Source organism: Anolis sagrei, chromosome 6 (assembly GCF_037176765.1).
Source record: "Anolis sagrei isolate rAnoSag1 chromosome 6, rAnoSag1.mat, whole genome shotgun sequence".
Classification (NCBI taxonomy): Eukaryota; Metazoa; Chordata; class Lepidosauria; order Squamata; family Dactyloidae; genus Anolis; species Anolis sagrei.
In genome coordinates, this window is record NC_090026.1 from 127,011,153 (window position 1) to 127,029,375 (window position 18,223).

An 18,223-nucleotide genomic window follows, 5' to 3' on the forward strand; every position below is an offset into this window, starting at 1 on the left:
CGACAAAGTCAGAGCCTTATCTGCGCCTCTCCACCTGTCTCTCGGCAGCCAGATGTCAGCTTTCAAAGGAATGTAGGCCAGGGTTGCTAACAAGAGGGATGCCATATAAATAAAACACGAGAGTGCAGAAACCACAGCTGTTTGAACAGGGAGATTCCTCGCCCATCCGAATTGGCACGGCAAGCAGCGTGAAATGGACCGTGCCTTTCTGGGTTTAGCCATTTTGCAACGTAATGATGCCTTCTGGCTGTTCGATGCAAACAAGGGCCTTTCTTGGCAACGGCAGCAGCGGAATGAAGCAAACCTCCTCCTTGATGCCAGTGTGGCATAAAATATTGGAAGCATAAGGCAAAAGTGAAGACTTCTGTGCAATGGCCACTGGACACTCTGGACAATCCCAAGTAGCCACTCACTCATCCTTTGGGTCAGGACAGCTTAGAGAACCGGTCCCAAAGTAACCAAATGGATTTCTCTACAGGGTCTCCTCAATGGGACACCCTCTGAAATCTTGAAACATGCTTCTCATGTTCCTTCTCTACTTTCTCTTCTCCTAGCTAAACATCCCCCAGGAGAAAAGCAGGAAGGAAAAAGAGAAGGGAGAAAGAGAATGATGGAAGGAAGGAAGATTGGAAGGGAATGGAGGGAGGGAGAAAAGAGAGAAGGAAGGAAAGACAAAAAGGGAGGGAAGGAAGGAAGGAGAAACAGAAGAAAGGGAGGAAGAGAAGAATGGTTGGAAGGGTGGGAAGGAATGGAGGGAGGGAGAAAACAAGAGAGAAGGAAGGAAAGGCAAAAGGGAAGGAAGGAGGAAGGAACGAGAAAGAGAAGAATGGATGGAAGGGTGGGAAGGAATGGAGGGAGGGAGGGAAGAAAGAAGAAAAGAAAGATAAAAGGGAAAGAAGAAAAGGAGGGAGGGAGGGAGGAGGGTGGGAGGAGAAAAAGGAGGGATGGAAGGGAATGGAGGGAGGGAGGAAAGAGAGATGGAAGAAAGGGAGGAAGAGAAGGATGGAAAGTTGGAAGGGAATGGAAGGAGGGAAGGGAAGGAGGGAGGAAGGAAAGAGAGATGGAAGAAAGGGAGGAAGAGAAGGATGGAAAGTTGGAAGGGAATGGAAGGAGGGGAGGGAAGGAGGGAGAAAAGAGAGAAGGAATTAAAGACAAATGGAAATGAAGGAAGGAGAAAGGGAGAGGGGAAGGAGGGAGGAAAGAGGGGAGAAAGGAGAAAGGGTGGAAGGGAGGAAGGAAAGGGAGGAGGAAGGAAGAATAAGAGAGGAGGAAAGCCTGAGAAGGCCCCCGGACCTGGGTTTGCCCATTCCTGCTGTATAGTCAACTTCTGTTGGATGTTAACCATATGATCGTGCTGCAGGACTTAAAAGTTTCCTAGAGAGAACACATGTTGCTGTTGTTTGTGTTGCTACTAAAGTCTGCTTTGGTCAGACCTGGAATCAGAGAACAGGAGCAGTCATTGCGTATTGGCCAAGCTTGTCTGTGATGATGACTGGACTGAGAGAAAGCCCCCTCCTGTGAATCTTAAATCTCCAGCTGGTTCATATTAGAAAATATAGTCTGTTGTATATTCTGTGCTGCTTCTGACCAAATATTTTCTGTAATCAGGTCTGAATAATGCAAGATCACGACTTCCATGGAAACCCAATCTCTCAGTAATTAGAAATGGCACTCCGTTGGCTCCCAACGGCTGCATCCCAGATTCACGCCGAGACCTTTTTTTTTCTTTCTTTCTTGGGGCTTCAAATAATGAGAATTAAGAGATCTTTTTTGGATGAGTTGCTTTTGGCCTCCCGAGGCTTTCTGGAAAGATGGCTTCATTGACAGGGATGATGAAATTGTCTTGATCCTAAGCATTGCCTTGCTTTCTGGACTTTCTGAACCCCTCGAGGATTGTTTTGTTGTGCGACTTCAAGGTGTTTCCAACATGTGGCACCCCTAAAGTGAGCCTATTTCAGGGCTTCATTTGCAAGATATGTTCAGTGTTTCTCTCAAGCTGAGACAGTGTGACTTGCCCAAAGTCACCCAATGGATTTCCATATCCAACCAGGAATCAGAACCCAGGTCCCCAGAGTCAAAGTCCAAAGCATAAACTACTGCAACGCGCTGGTTCTCCAGAATGTGTTTCTCAACCTTCCTAATGCCGCAACCCCTTAATACATGTTGTGGTGACCCCCAACCATAACATTATATTCACTGCATTTTCATAACTGTACTTTTGCTACTGTTATGAATCGTAATGTAAAGATCTGATATGCAGGATGTCTTTTCATTCATTGGACCCAATTTGGCACAAATACCCGATACGCCCAAATATAAGTACTGATGGAGTTGGGGGGAGATTGATTTTGTCATTTGGGATTTGCTGGGATGTGTAGTTCATCTACAATCAAAGAGCATTCTGAACTCCACCAATGATTGAATTGAACCAAACTTGGCACACAGTTCTCCCGTGACCATTAGAAAATACTGGAATGGTCTGGTGGGCATTGACCTTGAGTTTTGGAGTTGTCGTTCACCTAAATCCAGTGAGCACTATGGACTCAATCAGTGATGGATCTGGACCAAACTTGACATGAATACTCAATATGCCCAAATGTGAACACTGATGGAATTTGGGAAAAATAGACCTTGACATTAGAGAGTTGTAGTTGCTGGGATTTATAGTTCAACTGCAATCAAAGAGCATTCTGAACCCCACCAACGATAGAATTGGGCCAAACTTCCCACACAGAACTCCCATGACCAACAGAAAATACTGTGTTTTCTGATGGTCCTTGGTGACCCCTCTGACACCCCCTTGCGACCCCTCCCAGGCGTCCTGATCCCCATGTTGAGAAACACTGCTCTAGAAGGTCTCAAATGGAACACAATTGTCTAAATTGTTGGCTCCTATTGTTTCCCCGAAGTCATCCTTCCCCAACAGCCGCTTTTTATTTGTCTCAGATAGCTTGCCATACAGAGAGAGAGGTCTAAAAAGTAAAAACCACAGTAGTTATTAGAGCAAATTGGCATTCTGCGTTTATCATTTTCACAGACTTGTCCATTGGGACTTTTGCACGCCAAGCCTCACGCAGAGAGCAGAACAGCAGAAAAGAATTGTTTTGAAGGAACAGCCATTTCAAAAGCAAAGGGGAAACAATCCAACAAGATGTAGTGCTTGTTGCATCTACATCAGGCCTGTGCAAACTTTGACGCTCCAGGTTTTTGGACTCCAACTCTCACAATTCCTCACAGCCTCAGGCCCTTTCCTTTTCCCCATCAGCCACTAAAGCTCCATTTGTACAATTTCCCAAGGCTTTCCTCAATAGGGCAAAACAATCACATAGGTTTTCATTCCGCTTGTGGATCAGCTGGGCCCATAACCCATTTTTAACTGTGTCTGCTTAATTCTTCTCCCTTTTACTTTCTGCTTGTAATTGAGAGATGCTGCTGGAGCTCAGCCTGTGATTGTGTTTCAGGATCAGGGTGCTTAGGATGTGGGTAGTGATGTCAATGACTTTCAAGATGACAGTGGTTTGGTCAATGATATTGATGCCGAGAATGTACAGGAGATCCCTGTTCAAAGTGTAGTTTCCCATGAGAATGTCCCTGAAGAGTGTGGGGATGATGGTGTACTCCCTGAATTGCTACCAGAGAGTTCCCAGGATTTGGGGCATGAAAACACCTCGGCACCTGCAGAAGTTAATAAGCAAATAGATAGACTGCAGGAGATTAGTCAAAACAGACAAGCCGAACAGTGGCTTCGGCATTCTGCCAGGCTATGACAGAAAAAGATAAGGGAATCTCAATTAAAGGGAAACCAATTCCTGAGTGCTTGGGATAGCTTAACGAGGGGATCAAAGTCCCAAGTACCGGAAATGTAGCCAGATGAAGCATTGTTTGGAATCAAGTTAAGTTCTCGTCCTTGTTTCTTGAAAGCCTAGCTTAGAAGATTCATGCTAAAGTATTTCTTATTTCGTGGTTTTGATTCTTGCATTTTATAACTACATACTCATGCCTTGGATTAATGTTTCCTTGTTTTCTGCATTATATTAGAGAAATGTGGACTTTGCTGAACTTTACCCTGGACTATTTTGTTCCTGCTTATCTTCTTACTTAATTGGATCTACCTGTTTCTTTAAAGTGCTTTTTACTTTGCTGCTTTTTAGTTATATCCAATAAAAGGATTGTTTTCCTATTCAATATCTGGTGTTTAAAGTCAAAGGGCTTTTCCTGTCCTGGAGTGCAACAGACGCCCGGCTTCAGAAATTAATTACATCTCTGTATCTTAATGAACTCCAAATGAAGATGATTTATGGAAGACTGTAGGCTGTTAGGAATTGTGGGAGTTGAAGTCCAAAACACCTGGAGGGCCCAAGCTCGCCCAGGCCTCTTGTATATATTACTGTTCTCTACTTCAGTCTGCAAGAAGAAGCAAGTAGGATATGATTTGTAATATGGGTAGTATTAGTAGTCGTTGTTTCCATCTTAATTATGAAGCAATTTGCAAATTTTGGAAAGCTCTTAATAGGGCAGGGAAGCGAAGCGGAGTGAAATGCTTTCCCAACCCAAATGCCAACTGAGCAGATTTCACCTTGTGGGCAATTGAATAGACAGATGATGCTTTGGCTATTCTAAATTCAGCTCTTCAAAGAGCATCGCTTTCGTTACCTTTCTCTCTCCCCCCCCCCCCCCCCCTTACACTGGGCAATGTTTCTCTGACAGTTGCCAGCTGTCTGGAAGATCACAGCATCCCCATCTTTAAGCTTTTTGATTTTCAAAAATGGAGTTCAGAGATAAGAGGCTGGAGGCTTGGTGTTTGAAATTCACAATGTTCCGCTTTCTAAATGCTCCCAATCGCTATCCGGCAAGCAAAAGTTCCCACCATGAGTTGAGCACCTCTCTCTCAGTCCTATCTTTCCTTCCTTCTCTCTTTCCTTCCTCCTTACCCCCCTCCTTCCCATCCTTACCTCCCTCTTTGTCCTTCCATTTTTCCCTTCCACCCTTTTGTCCTTCCTTCCCTCTTTCCTCTGTCCTTCAATCTCTCCCTCTTTCTATTCTTTTCTCTTTTTCCTTCCTCCTTCCCTTCCTTCCTTCTCTTCCTCCCTCCCTCCCTTCCTTTTCCTTCCTCCTTCCCTTCTTTCCATCCTTCCCTTCCACCCCTCATTCCTTCCTTCCTTCCTTCCTTCCTTCCTTCCTTCCTTCTATTACTTCCTCCCTCCCTTCCTCCTTCCCTTCCATCCTCTTCAACCCTTTAATCCTCCCTTTCTTTTGTGTCTTTCCTTCTCTCTTTCCTTCCTCCTTACCTCCCTCCCTCACTTCCTTCCCTCCTCTTTCTCCTTCCATCCTTCCCTTCCACCCTTTCATCCTTCCTTCTCTCTGTCCTTCCACTTCCCCTTCCTTCCTTCCTTCCTTCTATTACTTCCTCCCTCCCTCCCTTCCTCCTTCCCTTCCATCCTTCTCTTCAACCCTTTAATCCTTCCTCCCTTTCTTTTGTGCCTTTCCTTCTCTCTTTCCTTCCTCCTTACCTTCCTCCCTCGCTTCCTTCCCTCCTCTTTCTCCTTCCATCCTTCCCTTCCACCCTTTCATCCTTCCTTCCTTCTCTCTGTCCTTCCACTTTCCCTTCCTTCCTTCCTTCCTTCCTTCCTTTACTTTCTCCCTCCCTTCCTCCTTCCCTTCCATCCTTCTCTTCAATCCCTTAATCCTCCCTCCATTCCTTTTGTGTCTTTCCTTCCTTCTCTCTTTCCTTCCTCCTTACCTCCCTCCCTCCCTCGCTTCCTTCCCTCCTCTTTTTCCTCCCATCCTTCCCTTCCACCCTTTCATCCTTCCTTCTCTCTGTCCTTCTACTTTCCCTTCCTTCCTTCCTTCCTTCCTTCACTTTCTCCCTCCCTCCCTTCCTCCTTCCCTTCCATCCTTCACTTCAACCCCTTAATCCTCCCTCCCTTCCTTTTGTGTCTTTCCTTCCTTCTCTCTTTCCTTCCTCCTTACCTCCCTCCCTCGCTTCCTTCCCTCCTCTTTCTCCTCCCATCCTTCCCTTCCACCCTTTCATCCTTCCTTCCTTCTCTCTGTCCTTCCACTTTCCCTTCCTTCCTTCCTTCCTTCCTTCCTTCCTTCCTTCCTTCCATTACTTCCTCCCTCCCTCCCTCCCTCCCTTCCTCCTTCCCTTCCATCCTTCTCTTCAATCCTTTAATCCTCCCTCCCTTCCTTTTGTGTCTTTCCTTTCTTCTCTCTTTCCTTCCTCGTTACCTCCCTCCCTCGCTTCCTTCCCTCCTCTTTCTCCTCCCATCTTTCCCTTCCACCCTTTCATCCTTCCTTCCTTCTCTCTGTCCTTCCACTTTCCCTCCCTTCCTTCCTTCCTTCCTTCCTTCCTTCCTTCCTTCCTTCCTTCCTTCCTTCCTTCCTTCTTCCCTTCCTCCTTCTCTTCCATCCTTCTCTTCAAACCTTTAATCCTCCCTTCCTTTTGTGTCTTTCCTTCCTTCTGTTTAGGCCTCCAAAGAAAAGGGACAGGAAACAAAACCCAGGGAGCTAATATGGTGGTGTGGTTTCAGCCAACATTGCTGACAGTATCACGCAATCAGATAAGAAGCCACACATTTGTTTAATGCTTTTAATGTATATTCCACATATCTCTCAGTACAGGACTTGATATTGACATTCCTCCTTCTACACAATCATTAAAGGTAGAGGGTATGATAATGAAAAGGGCTGTGCAGAAGGAAAGATTGATGACACCATCTCTGTAAACCAAATCTTGTCTGTTGCTTACAGTCAAGCTAGTAGTCTGAGTCTTCCATTGGGCCGTAATGCCAGCAGTGAGCAAAAGATTCATCCATCCATCCCTAATTGGAAAGGTTGCCAGTCCATTTGTCACTTTTCTAGACACACATATTTCCCTGGCAGGCACTTTTTCTTAATATAAGAACCTTCTTAGGAAGATCGGGTTTATTTCTTTGAAGACAGAAGGATGCTCTTCCCTCAAATTACATCTCTCCTTCCAAGCAAACTTCATTATGAACCAAATTTCATTCTGGCTGAAAATTTGCATGCATCATAGAATCATAGAATTAAAGAGTTGGAAGAGACCTCATGGGCCATCCAGTCCAACCCCATTCTGCCAAGAAGCAGGAATATTGCATTCAAATCCCCCCTGACAGATGGCCATCCAGCCTCTGTTTAAAAGCTTCCAAAGAAGGAGCCTCCACCACACTCCGGGGCAGAGAGTTCCACTGCTGAACGGCTCTCACAGTCAGGAAGTTCTTCCTCATGTTCAGATGGAATCTCCTCTCTTGTAGTTTGAAGCCATTGTTCCGCATCCTTTTCTCCAGGGAAGCAGAAAACAAGCTTGCTCCCTCCTCCCTGTGACTTCCTCTCACATATTTATACATGGCTATCATATCTCCTCTCAGCCTTCTCTTCTTCAGGCTAAACATGCCAAGCTCCTTAAGCCGCTCCTCATAGGGCTTGTTCTCCAGACCCTTGTTCTCCCATGAGGGAGTTGGAGTGTAACATTACATTGATGGGGTGCATCTAGAATCATTGCAGACTGGCACTGCTCAAAGCTATGGAAGTGTGGGAGTTGTAGTTCAGCAAGCCCCAACCACTCTTGGGCAGAGAAGGCAAAAGAAAGACCTTGTAAAACCACTCTGCAAATTGTGAAGTCCAGAAATGATATTACTGCTCGAGTGAAAACAGTTTTACAGGTGCATTTACACTGCAGAATAAATGCAGTTTGACATTACCTGAACTGCCATGGCTCCGGGATCCCATAGCATCGAACCATGACAGCTCAAGTGATGTCAAGATGCATTCATTCAGCAGTGTAGATGCACCTGTAGAACAGTTTTCACTCGAGCAGTGCTATCATTTCTGGACTTTTGCAGAGGAGTCCTGAAATAAGGCAAATACTATCCAAATGGAGACAGTGAGGGGGAAATCTCTCAGCCAGGAAGATCTGGGCATCAAATCAAGAGACATCTGGTGCACTTGAGGCAAACCAACAGGAAGCCATCCTGCTCTTTCCTAGTGAAAAGAGCTTAGCTCTGTTTTCCAAGGCAGCAATTTAGTTGTTTATTTGTTTGTTTATTTATTTATTTACAGTATTTATATTCTGCCCTTCTCACCCCAAAGGAGACTCAGAGCAGATCACAGAACACATATACGGCAAACATTCATTGCCGTTATACACAAGACAAGACAAACAATTGTGCATAGATAGAGGTATATATAGGCTTTCCCCATCTTTAGCATCTTGGAGGCTTGTGCTCGGTTCCAGCCACGGGGAGGTGCTGTTGCTCCATCATCCCTGCTGAAGAGCTTTGTTCATAAAATTGCAACAGCACAACAACAGAGAGGAAGCAGGCAGGGACATCTAATTACCTCTCAACAAAAGTTTGCTCCAGGCACAATCAGCCCATTGTATGCTAATCAAGGTGGTCAGTTGAAACATTCACACCTAGCTCCAGCAGACAAGAGTCCTTTGTCTCACCCTGGTCATTCCACAGATATATAAACCATTTTCCCTAGTTCCAATAGACCTCACTACCTCTGAGGATGCTTGCCATAGATGCAGGCGAAACGTCAGGAGAGAATGCCTCTAGACCATGGCCATACAGCCCAAAAAAACCTACAACAACCCATTTGTTCATAAACTTCCTCCTTGATCAAATCAGCAATTTTTTTTCTAGCATTTCCTTATGGGTGCCTTAAATATCTCCCCGCTTTGAAGCAGTACCGATTTATCTACTCAAAACTGCTAGGTAGGTAGAAACTGGGCTAAAGGCCAGAAGCTCACACTGACCTGGGCTTCCAACCGTCAACCTTTCAGTTGGCAAGATTTACTGCAGCTGGTGGTTAACCTGCTGTGCTATAGCCCGGCTCAAGTTGTTCCCAGAGTTGCCCAGCTATTCATCTTTCCAGGTCAAGGCTGGGTTTGATGATTTGTAATGCTAACAATCCAATATACCATCAAAATAATGTATAGTCCAAAAAAGTAAACCGAAAAAAGAAAAGGAAGGAAAGTGGAATGGGGCAAAGATTCACAGGCTGACTATCTGTATCTGTCCAGGCTTAAGCACAGTTGGTAAATCACGAGCAATGTTAAGATCTACCAACCAAAAGGTTGCCAGTTCAAATCCCCAGGTCAGCATGAGCTCCCGACTGTCAGCCTAGTTTACTGTTGACCTAAGCAGTTTGAAAACAGCGTAAGCTGTAATTTGGGAAATAGGTACTGTTAAAACAAGTGGGGGAGGCATTTTACGACACCATAAAGAAAAAAGATCAGAAAATGCCCGGTAATGAAAAGGAAGGAGGAAGTCCTGATGGCTCTTCATCAAAGAGGATGGAGTGACAGCACCCCCTTGTGGCTAGATTTGAGTACAACCCTCCAAGATGCCAAAAAGCTGAACATCGAAACAACATACTTCCTTTATGTTCTGCCTGTCTCTGTATTGTCTATCCAAAAATGACATTGAATGTTTGCCGTGTATGTGAACTGTAATCCACCCTGAGTCCCCTTGGGGAGACAGGGTGGAATATAAATAAAGTGTTGTTGTTGTTGTTGTTGTTATGGGACAGGAACTATTTTGGATTTTTGAAAGGAGAGAAGGAGACTGAAATTTTCCCTTCCTCAAAGGCTTAGGCGAGGAATGGGCCAACTTGGGCCCTCCAGGTGTTTTGGACTCCAACTCCCACAATTCCTAACAGCCTACCGGCTGTTAGGAATTGTGGGAGTTGAAGTCCAAAACACCTGGAGAGCCAAGTTTGCTCATTCCTGACTTTAGCAAAATCCCCCTTTCCTCCGATTTTTCATAAAATGCAGTCCTTCCCAGACCTTCTCATCCAAAGACAGTTAATAAGTGCTAGTAATTAATTAAAAAAAGGTGCCAGACTCTGGGGTCAGCGAATGTGTCTTCCAGACAAGATGGAATCCTTTTGTCTTTTCAAGAGGTTAATTGCAACAATCCAGGCTTTGAGAGGAACAATGGCCATTCTTGCTAACTTCAAAGACAATCACTCAGAGCGAAAATCCATCATAGAAAAGCTTTGGTTTCATGGGATTCAGCCGCACGCCAAATATGCAACAGTCTAAAAACTAGGATGTTTTATTATAGGACGGACAGCACACATTGCTTTATTTCAAAGTAGGCTGCTTTCTTTTTCCATAACATTAAAGCACATTGCAAATCTTGACTTTTATGGGCCTGTTTTGATATCACACCTGCTTATGGATGCTTGCAGTGCATGACTGTAATTTAAGAAATTCAAGATTCAACCCATGTGCAGCAGTTTAAAGCATAACGAGAGCTAATATAGTGTAATAGTTTGCATATTGGACTATGACTCTCTATTTCAAGATTCAAACTCCACACTCAGCCATGAAAAACTACTGATTAATATACTATTCTACCTCTGCAATGGCTATCCTAACCCCTGGGACCTGCCTTTTAGCTGTAGCAGCTCCTTCCTATAGCTAGTCAGTGACTGGTAGCTGTCAGGTAGATAATACTTAGAAAAGCATTGTCTGTAACCCTAGTGTGTGAAAAATACAGTTCTAATAGACATGTGGTCACAGCACATTCCACTGAAAGAGTTAAGCATGTGGACAAATGGCTCTAGAGCTGTTATTCTCAACCTTCCTAATGCTGCGACCCCTTGATACAGTTCCTCATGTTGTGTTTACCCCCAACCATAAAATTATTTCTGATGCAAATTCATAACTGTAATGTTGCTACTGTTATGAATCATAATGTAAACCTCTGATATGCAGGATGTATTTTCATTCACTGGACCAAATTTGGCACAAATCCCAATACTCCCAAATTTGAATACTTGTGGTATTGGGGTTGGGGGGGGGGGAGTTATAGATTTTGTCATTTGGGAGTTGTAGTTGCTGGGATTTATAGGTGTCATGTATTATGTTCTGCAGTTGATGGTGGTTGGTGATGGAAGGGTTAATGTAAGTAATCTGTAAGAGTTCATGGGTGAGAGCAATTAAGGGTGAAGGTATGCAAGAGATGGGTTGCAGCTGAGTGTTTCTGGATATAAGGAGCTAGCCTTGGGACTGTTCTTTGGGAGAAAAGTATTATTTTTATTTTGGTGGTAGATGCTGCTGGTTTTCCCCCAGGTTTGTGGATTTTCGGTGTCTTGACCTGTCTCCTGAACCTTTTGAATCCTGGAACCTTGAATCTTTGGACTGGCTTTTGACTATGGTATAGACTCTTGATCCCTGGACTTTGTTTATTGAACTCTCACCGTTTGACCACTGGACTGGACCTTTACGAACTACTGAGGACTTTAAGATCATCTGGGGAGGCCCTGCTCTCGGGCCCGCCTTCATCACAAGCATGTTTGGCGGGCAAGAGAGACAGGGCCTTCTCAGTGGTGGCCCCTTGGCTATGGAATGACCTCCCTAGGGAGATCAGATCTGCTCCCTCCCTCTTAACGTTTCGGAGGCAAATTAAAACGTGGCTATTTGAGCAAGCGTTTACAAATACAGAGTAGCTGATATAGGAAATCGAATGACCTGACAATGGAATTGGACGATGCTTGAGAATAATGAGATGCTGATGATGTTGCTTTTATTGCTTTTGTGATGTCTTATACTGTTTAATGTTTTTTTATCTATTATGTTTTATGTATACTGATTTGTTGGAAACCACCTTGAGTCGCCAATTGGCTGAGAAAGGCTGTATACAAATACAGTAAATAAATAAATAAATAAATTTTGACTGCAGAGTTATCTTGAACCTGCAACAGTGTTTGCTATTTTTGTTTTGTAGTCTGTGGCTGAGTGCTATCTTTTGTTTTATATTTTGGACTATTAAAACAGCCAGAAAGTAAGTGCTGTTCTAATTAAATTGTTTTATACAAACTGGTTTTTTGTTTGGTTCACCTCTGCCTTTGTAAAGGCAGAGCCCTGGCAACGTGACAATAGTTAACCTACAATCACAGAGCATTCTGAACACTATCAACGATGGCATTGAACCAAAATTGGCACACAGAACTCCCATGACAAACAGAGAATACTGGGAGGGTTTGGTGGGCATTGACCTTGAATTTTGGAGTTGTCGTTCACCTACCTCCAGAGAGCACGGTGGACTCAAAACAATGATCGATCTAGATCAAACTTTTGGAGTTGTAGTTCACCTACAGAGAGCACTGGGGATTCAAACAATGAAGGATCTGGACCAAACCTGGCACGGATCCTCAATATGCCCAAATGTAAACACTGGTGGAGTTTGGGGAAAATAGACCTTAACATTTGGGATTTGTAGTTGCTGGGATTTATAGTTCACCTGCAATCAAAGAACATTCTGAAGCCCACCAATGACAGAATTGGGCCAAAGTTCCCACAGAGAATTCCCATAACCAACAGAAAATACTATGTTTTCTGATGGTTTTTGGTGACCCCCCTAACACCCCCTCGTGACACCACCACCACCACCCCCAGCTTGAGAAACATTGATCCAGGGACAGCTGAGTCATGATCATGTGACAGACATGATGACAATTTTATTAGTTCCTGTGGTCCCTATGGGTATAAAAGTAAGTGGCAGACATGTGCATAATCTCTTGCCATGCAGATCATTTTGCCATGTGAACGTCTTGAATGCAGATCCCTTGCTATTTGCGTGACTTGCCATGGTCGTCACTGCTCATTGTGTTGCTGTGAGTATATCTTCACATATAATGATAACAGAGCTGATATGTAAGTATCTGTATATAATGCAAAGAGTGGAGATGAAAGACTCCAAAGGGGTTTGGATGAAAGCAAGAGCTGAAATGTCGTATTAAAGAGGTGAGTGGCAAACAAGGTCAGAGACTGTGCTTTGAATCTCTGCTAACTACAGATCAAGACTGCTATGTCTTGATTCAACTTAACTGCTTGAGACAATCAGTCCCATGCGCAGCACAGCGAGGATGTGAGAAGAGTTATAATCCACGTACCTACCCAGCAGGTGTTTTGTTTGTTTGTTTTTATTTACCCCGACAGTAGAGAGCCTGTGCAGGATATGGCAGTAGTATTGCCTTTGCAGCTCCACTAAACTGTGGGTTCAGGTTCCTGCCGTGCCTAAACTCCGAAGTTCCAAATAAGACACGAACAGGATGAAAGCACAAACAGAGGTTTCATTCACTTTGCATAAAAGTAAAATCAAATATAAAGTCAATGGATACATACAGAGACATTTATAGAGTCTTAACTGCAATTTGAAATACTGGACCTTTGTGCAACTGGGTACAAATTGGTGCAGATTATGAGGCACACATTAACTGGTGGAGGCGCACTACCTGCTGTTGCTGCTGATTGCTTCTGGTCTGTCGGAAATTTGATAAATTGTCATTGCTCAGTTTGAAGCCTGTAGCCATTTTCTGTGCCCACCTCCTGTGATGGGCTTAAGGGAGGAATGTGGGCAAGGTCCGAAGTTGATTGTTCTTAATGGTTTTAATCTGCCCTTGCGCTGTGCTACTCTGCTGCTGAGTATGCATGCCCGGTGTGGAACACATCTCACCACACTAAAACAGTAGACATGGCTCTTAATGAGACATGCCGCATTATCACAGGGTGTCTGTGCCCTACACCACTGGAGAAATTACACTGCTTAGCTGGTATTGCACCACCTGACATCCACTGGGAAATAGCAGCCAATAGTGAAAGGACCAAGGCAGAGACATCTCCAGCTCATTCCCTATTTGGGTATCAGCCAGCACGTCAATGACTTAAATCAAGACATAGTTTTCTAAGATCTACAGAGACACTCGCTGGAACACCTCAACAAGCAAGAGTCCAAAAGTGGCAGGCTCAAACCCAGAACTTCAATCAATGGCTGATACCAAATGAGAGACTCCCTCCTGGGCACACAGAAGACTGGGCAACTTGGAAGGCACTGAACAGACTGCGCTCTGGCACCACGAGATGCAGAGCCAACCTTCAGAAATGGGGCTACAAAGTGGAATCCATGACATGTAAGTGTGGAGAAGAGCAAACCACTGACCACCTGCTGCAATGCAACCTGAGCCCTGCCACATGCACAATGGAGGAGGACGTTCTTGCGGCAACACCAGGGGCAATCCAAGTGGCCAGATACAGGTCAAAGGACATTTAATCAACTACCAAACTCACAAATTTTGTGTTTTGTCTGTTTGTCTGTTTGTTTGTTTGTTTGTTTTGTTCTGTTAGAAATGTAATACAATTGACGGGTTGCCCTGACACGACAAACAAATAAATATCAGCTGGTATTACGTAATAGGTCCTAGATGAGGAAATAATATGTACTGAGACACCTTGATTGTTTACCAGGGAGATAGGTGACTTGTGGAACCTTTTGGCTTAATTCAGTGTTGAACAGAAGGGTTTATTGTTGTAGGCTATCAGGTGATGGATATCAGGTGATTGTGTCATCAGCCTGGAGGAATTATGGGATTCACCCCATTTCCCGCCCTGGGTGTGTGTATGCCACTTTATATACAGGGAAAGGGTCATTCCTGGATGTCAGCCAGAGGGACACTAGGTACCTATCCAATGGACCCCTCTTGGGTTGTGGGTTTGGAGGTCCTGGTTTTTTAAAACAGTAGTATCTGACTTGGCTCTGTAGCCTGATACAAAATGAGTATATCATCTATTGAAAGTTCTGGAAGATTCCATGGATTCTGCCTACTTATTTTTATTTGTCATGTCAGGGCAACCAGTCAATTGTATTACATTTCTAACAGAACAAAACAAACAGACAAAACAAAAAAAATGCAAGTTTGGTAGTTGGTTAAATGTTCTTTGAGCAGTATCTGGCCACTTGGAGTGCTTCTGGTGTTGCCGCAAGAACGTCCTCCATTGTGCATGTGGCAGGGCTCAGGGTGCATTGCAGCAGGTGGTCAGTGGTTTGCTCTTCTCCACACTCGCATGTTGTGGATTCCACTTTGTGGCCCCATTTCTTGAGGTTGGCTCTGCATCTCGTGGTGCCAGAGCGCAGTCTGTTCAGCGCCTTCCAAGTCACCCAGTCTTCTGTGTGCCCAGGGGGGAGTCTCTCATTTGGTATCAGCCATTGGTTGAGGTTCTGGGTTTGAGCCTGCCACTTTTGGACTCTCACTTGCTGAGGTGTTCCAGCGAGTGTCACTGTAGATCTTAGGAAACTATTTCTAGATTTAAGTCGTTGACATGCTGGCTGATACCCAAACAGGGGATGAGCTGGAGATGTCTCTGCCTTGGTCCTTTCACTATTGGCTGCTACTTCCCGGCAGATGTCAGGTGGTGCAATACTGGCTAAGCAGTGTAATTTCTCCAGCGGTGTAGGGCGCAGACACCCCGTGATAGTGTGGCATGTCTCATTAAGAGCTACATCTATTGTTGTAGTGTGGTGAGATGTGTTCCACATTGGGCATGCATACTCCGCAGCAGAGTAGCATAGCACAAGGGAAGATGTCTTCACTGTGTATTCTGTCTATGATGTCTGCAAGTTGCATTTGACTATGGAACATAGCCAGATTCTTTGGTTCTCCATAAACCATTTAATGACTGGGAAAGCTGCATCAGAAACAGTAAAACTCTGAAAGACCCCATGGATTCAGAAGTATTTTGCACCTGAGTATGGAGCATAGCCAGGCTCTTTGCCTCTCCATAAACCATTGAATGACTGTGAGAAAGCTGTGTCAACTAAACAGTAAAATTCTGGAAGATCTTATGGCTTCAGCAGATGGTGTCATCACTTTGCATCTGTCTGAACATCACCAAACCCTTTGGCTATCCATAAATGACTATGGAAAAGCTGCACCAAAAAGACCCCATTGATTCAGAAGATAATGCCATTAGTTTGCATCTGAGTACAGAACATAGCCAGATCCTCCATCTCTCCACAAGCCACCACATGGCTATAGGGAACCTGCATCAGCTAAACAATACAACTCTGTATGATCCCATGGATTTAGCAGATTATATCTGACTGTGGAACACAGCCAGTCCACAAACAACCAAAAACCTGTGGAAAGACTGCTAAAAAGAAGAAACTTTGTATTTAGCAGATGACACCATCAGTTTACATTTGATTACAGAACATAGCCAGACCTTCCAGTTCTCCAGAAAGAATTATAATTTCATAGCGTGTGACATAACATATTATAACATATTTTTGTCATAATAGACTAGCAGGAATATCCCCTTTGAACATCATTGCAGAAAAGATGGCACTCTGTATGTGCTCAGAGGTAATATTGTCAACGCCAGCCTGCAGAAAAGATGGCACTCTGTATGTGCTCAAAGGCAATACTGTCAATACCAGCCTGCAGAAAAGATGGCACTCTATATGTGCTCAGAGGCAATATTGTCAACGCCAGCCTGCAGAAAAGATGGCTCTCTGTATGTGCTCCGGGGCAATATTGTCAACGCCAGCCTGCAGAAAAAGTGGCACTCTGTATGTACTCGGACGCAATATTGTGAACCAGCCTGAAGAAAAGATGGTACTCTGTATGTGCTCAGAGGCAATATTGTCAACGCCAGCCTGCAGAAAAGATGGCACTCTGTATGTGCTCAGAGGCAATATTTTCAACACCAGCCTGCAGAAAAGATGGCACTCTGTATGTGCTCAAAGGCAATACTGTCAACGCCAGCCTGAAGAAAAGATGGCACTCTGTATGTGCTCAGAGGCAATATTGTCATCACCAGCCTGCAAAAAAGATGGCACTTTGTATTTGCTCAGAGATAATATTGTCAACTCCCGCCTGCAAAAATGATGGTACTCAGTATGTGCTCAGGGGCAATATTGTCAACGCCAGTCTGCAGAAAAGATGGCACTCTGTATGTGCTCAGGGGCAATATTGTCAACACCAGCCGGTCATTTCTGAGAGATCACAACTCACTCCCCAAAGATTGGTCAGTCTTTTGATCTGTTCTACTTTGATTATTTGGATTGTATGGCAATGTAGAAGGGGCTTCAGAAACCAAGACTTTCCCAACACTTCAGCTGAAGGCAGGCCATTCACTTTTGGAAAGAAGAGCCATTCATTGGTTTTGGGATTTTCCCTGTCTGCACTTATTTGCCCGGGGCGTTTTAGAGGGATAAGACAGACTTCTTCCATGGCAGACCTTGCCGTGACTTTGATAATTTTGTTCCTCCCTTCTTTTGAAGAGATAAAAGGGAACGGGTTAGAAGGAAGAACAAAAGAGTTCTGCAGGGAAATAATGTAAGGGGAGGAAGGGGCTTGTCCAACTCTTTCCTTTCAAAAGGGAAACGAGAATAGAAAGAGAATATCTTAACCCCCAAATATCTCTCGGGCCTCAGTCCACCAAACCGATATACCATTTTCATACACTTCATTGGGGTACCAGATCCTATTTGATCTTGGAGGCTAAGCAGAGTAAGCTCTGGCTAACATTTGGATGGGAGACTGCTTCCAAATATCAGATGTTGTAAGCTGTAGTTCGGAGCCCATGGTGGTGCAGCAGGTTAAACTGCTGTGCTGATGAACTTGCTGACCAAAAGGTTGGTGGTTTGAATTCAGAGAGCAGGGTGAACTCCCGCTTCACCCCCAGCTTCTACCCACCTAGCAGTTTGAAAACATGCAAATGTGAGTAGACATGCAAATATTTTGGAATTCCAGGGAGCGGCGTGAGCTTCCGCTGTCAGCCCTAGCTTCTGCCAACCTAGCAGTTCGAAAACATGCAAATGTGAATAGATCAATAGGTACCGCTCCGGCAGGAAGGTAACGGCGCTCCATGCCAGCATGACCACATGGAGCACCATTGCTTTCCCACAGCTCCGGTGGGAAAGCAAGGGTGCTCCATGTGGTCATGCTGGCCACATGACGTTGGAGACATCTATGGACAACGCCGGTTTAGAAATGGAGATGAGCACCACCCTCCAGGGTCGACTAGACTTAATGTCAAGAGGAAATATTTACCTTTACCTTTTTAGACACATACATACACATAGAAACTTGGAATGAGAGAAAGATAGTAAACAAAATATTCACAGTTTGTCAGTTTTGTACAAGTTGTCCATGACTCTGAATTCTCATTTACTCCAAAATTCAAAATTGTCAACACAGGTGTGGGGTTTTTTTTTTTTTTTTGGTTTTTGGTTTTTTTTGCTACTGATGTAGTCATATTGGCCTTTTTGGCTACTGCATCACACTGTTGACCTTTGTCTATCGAGACAACCTGTGGGACTACAGTTCCCATCTTCCCACCTGGATTGAAATATGCCAGCTTTGTTTCATGCACAAAATTATTAAAATAGTGTATAAAATTACCTCCATG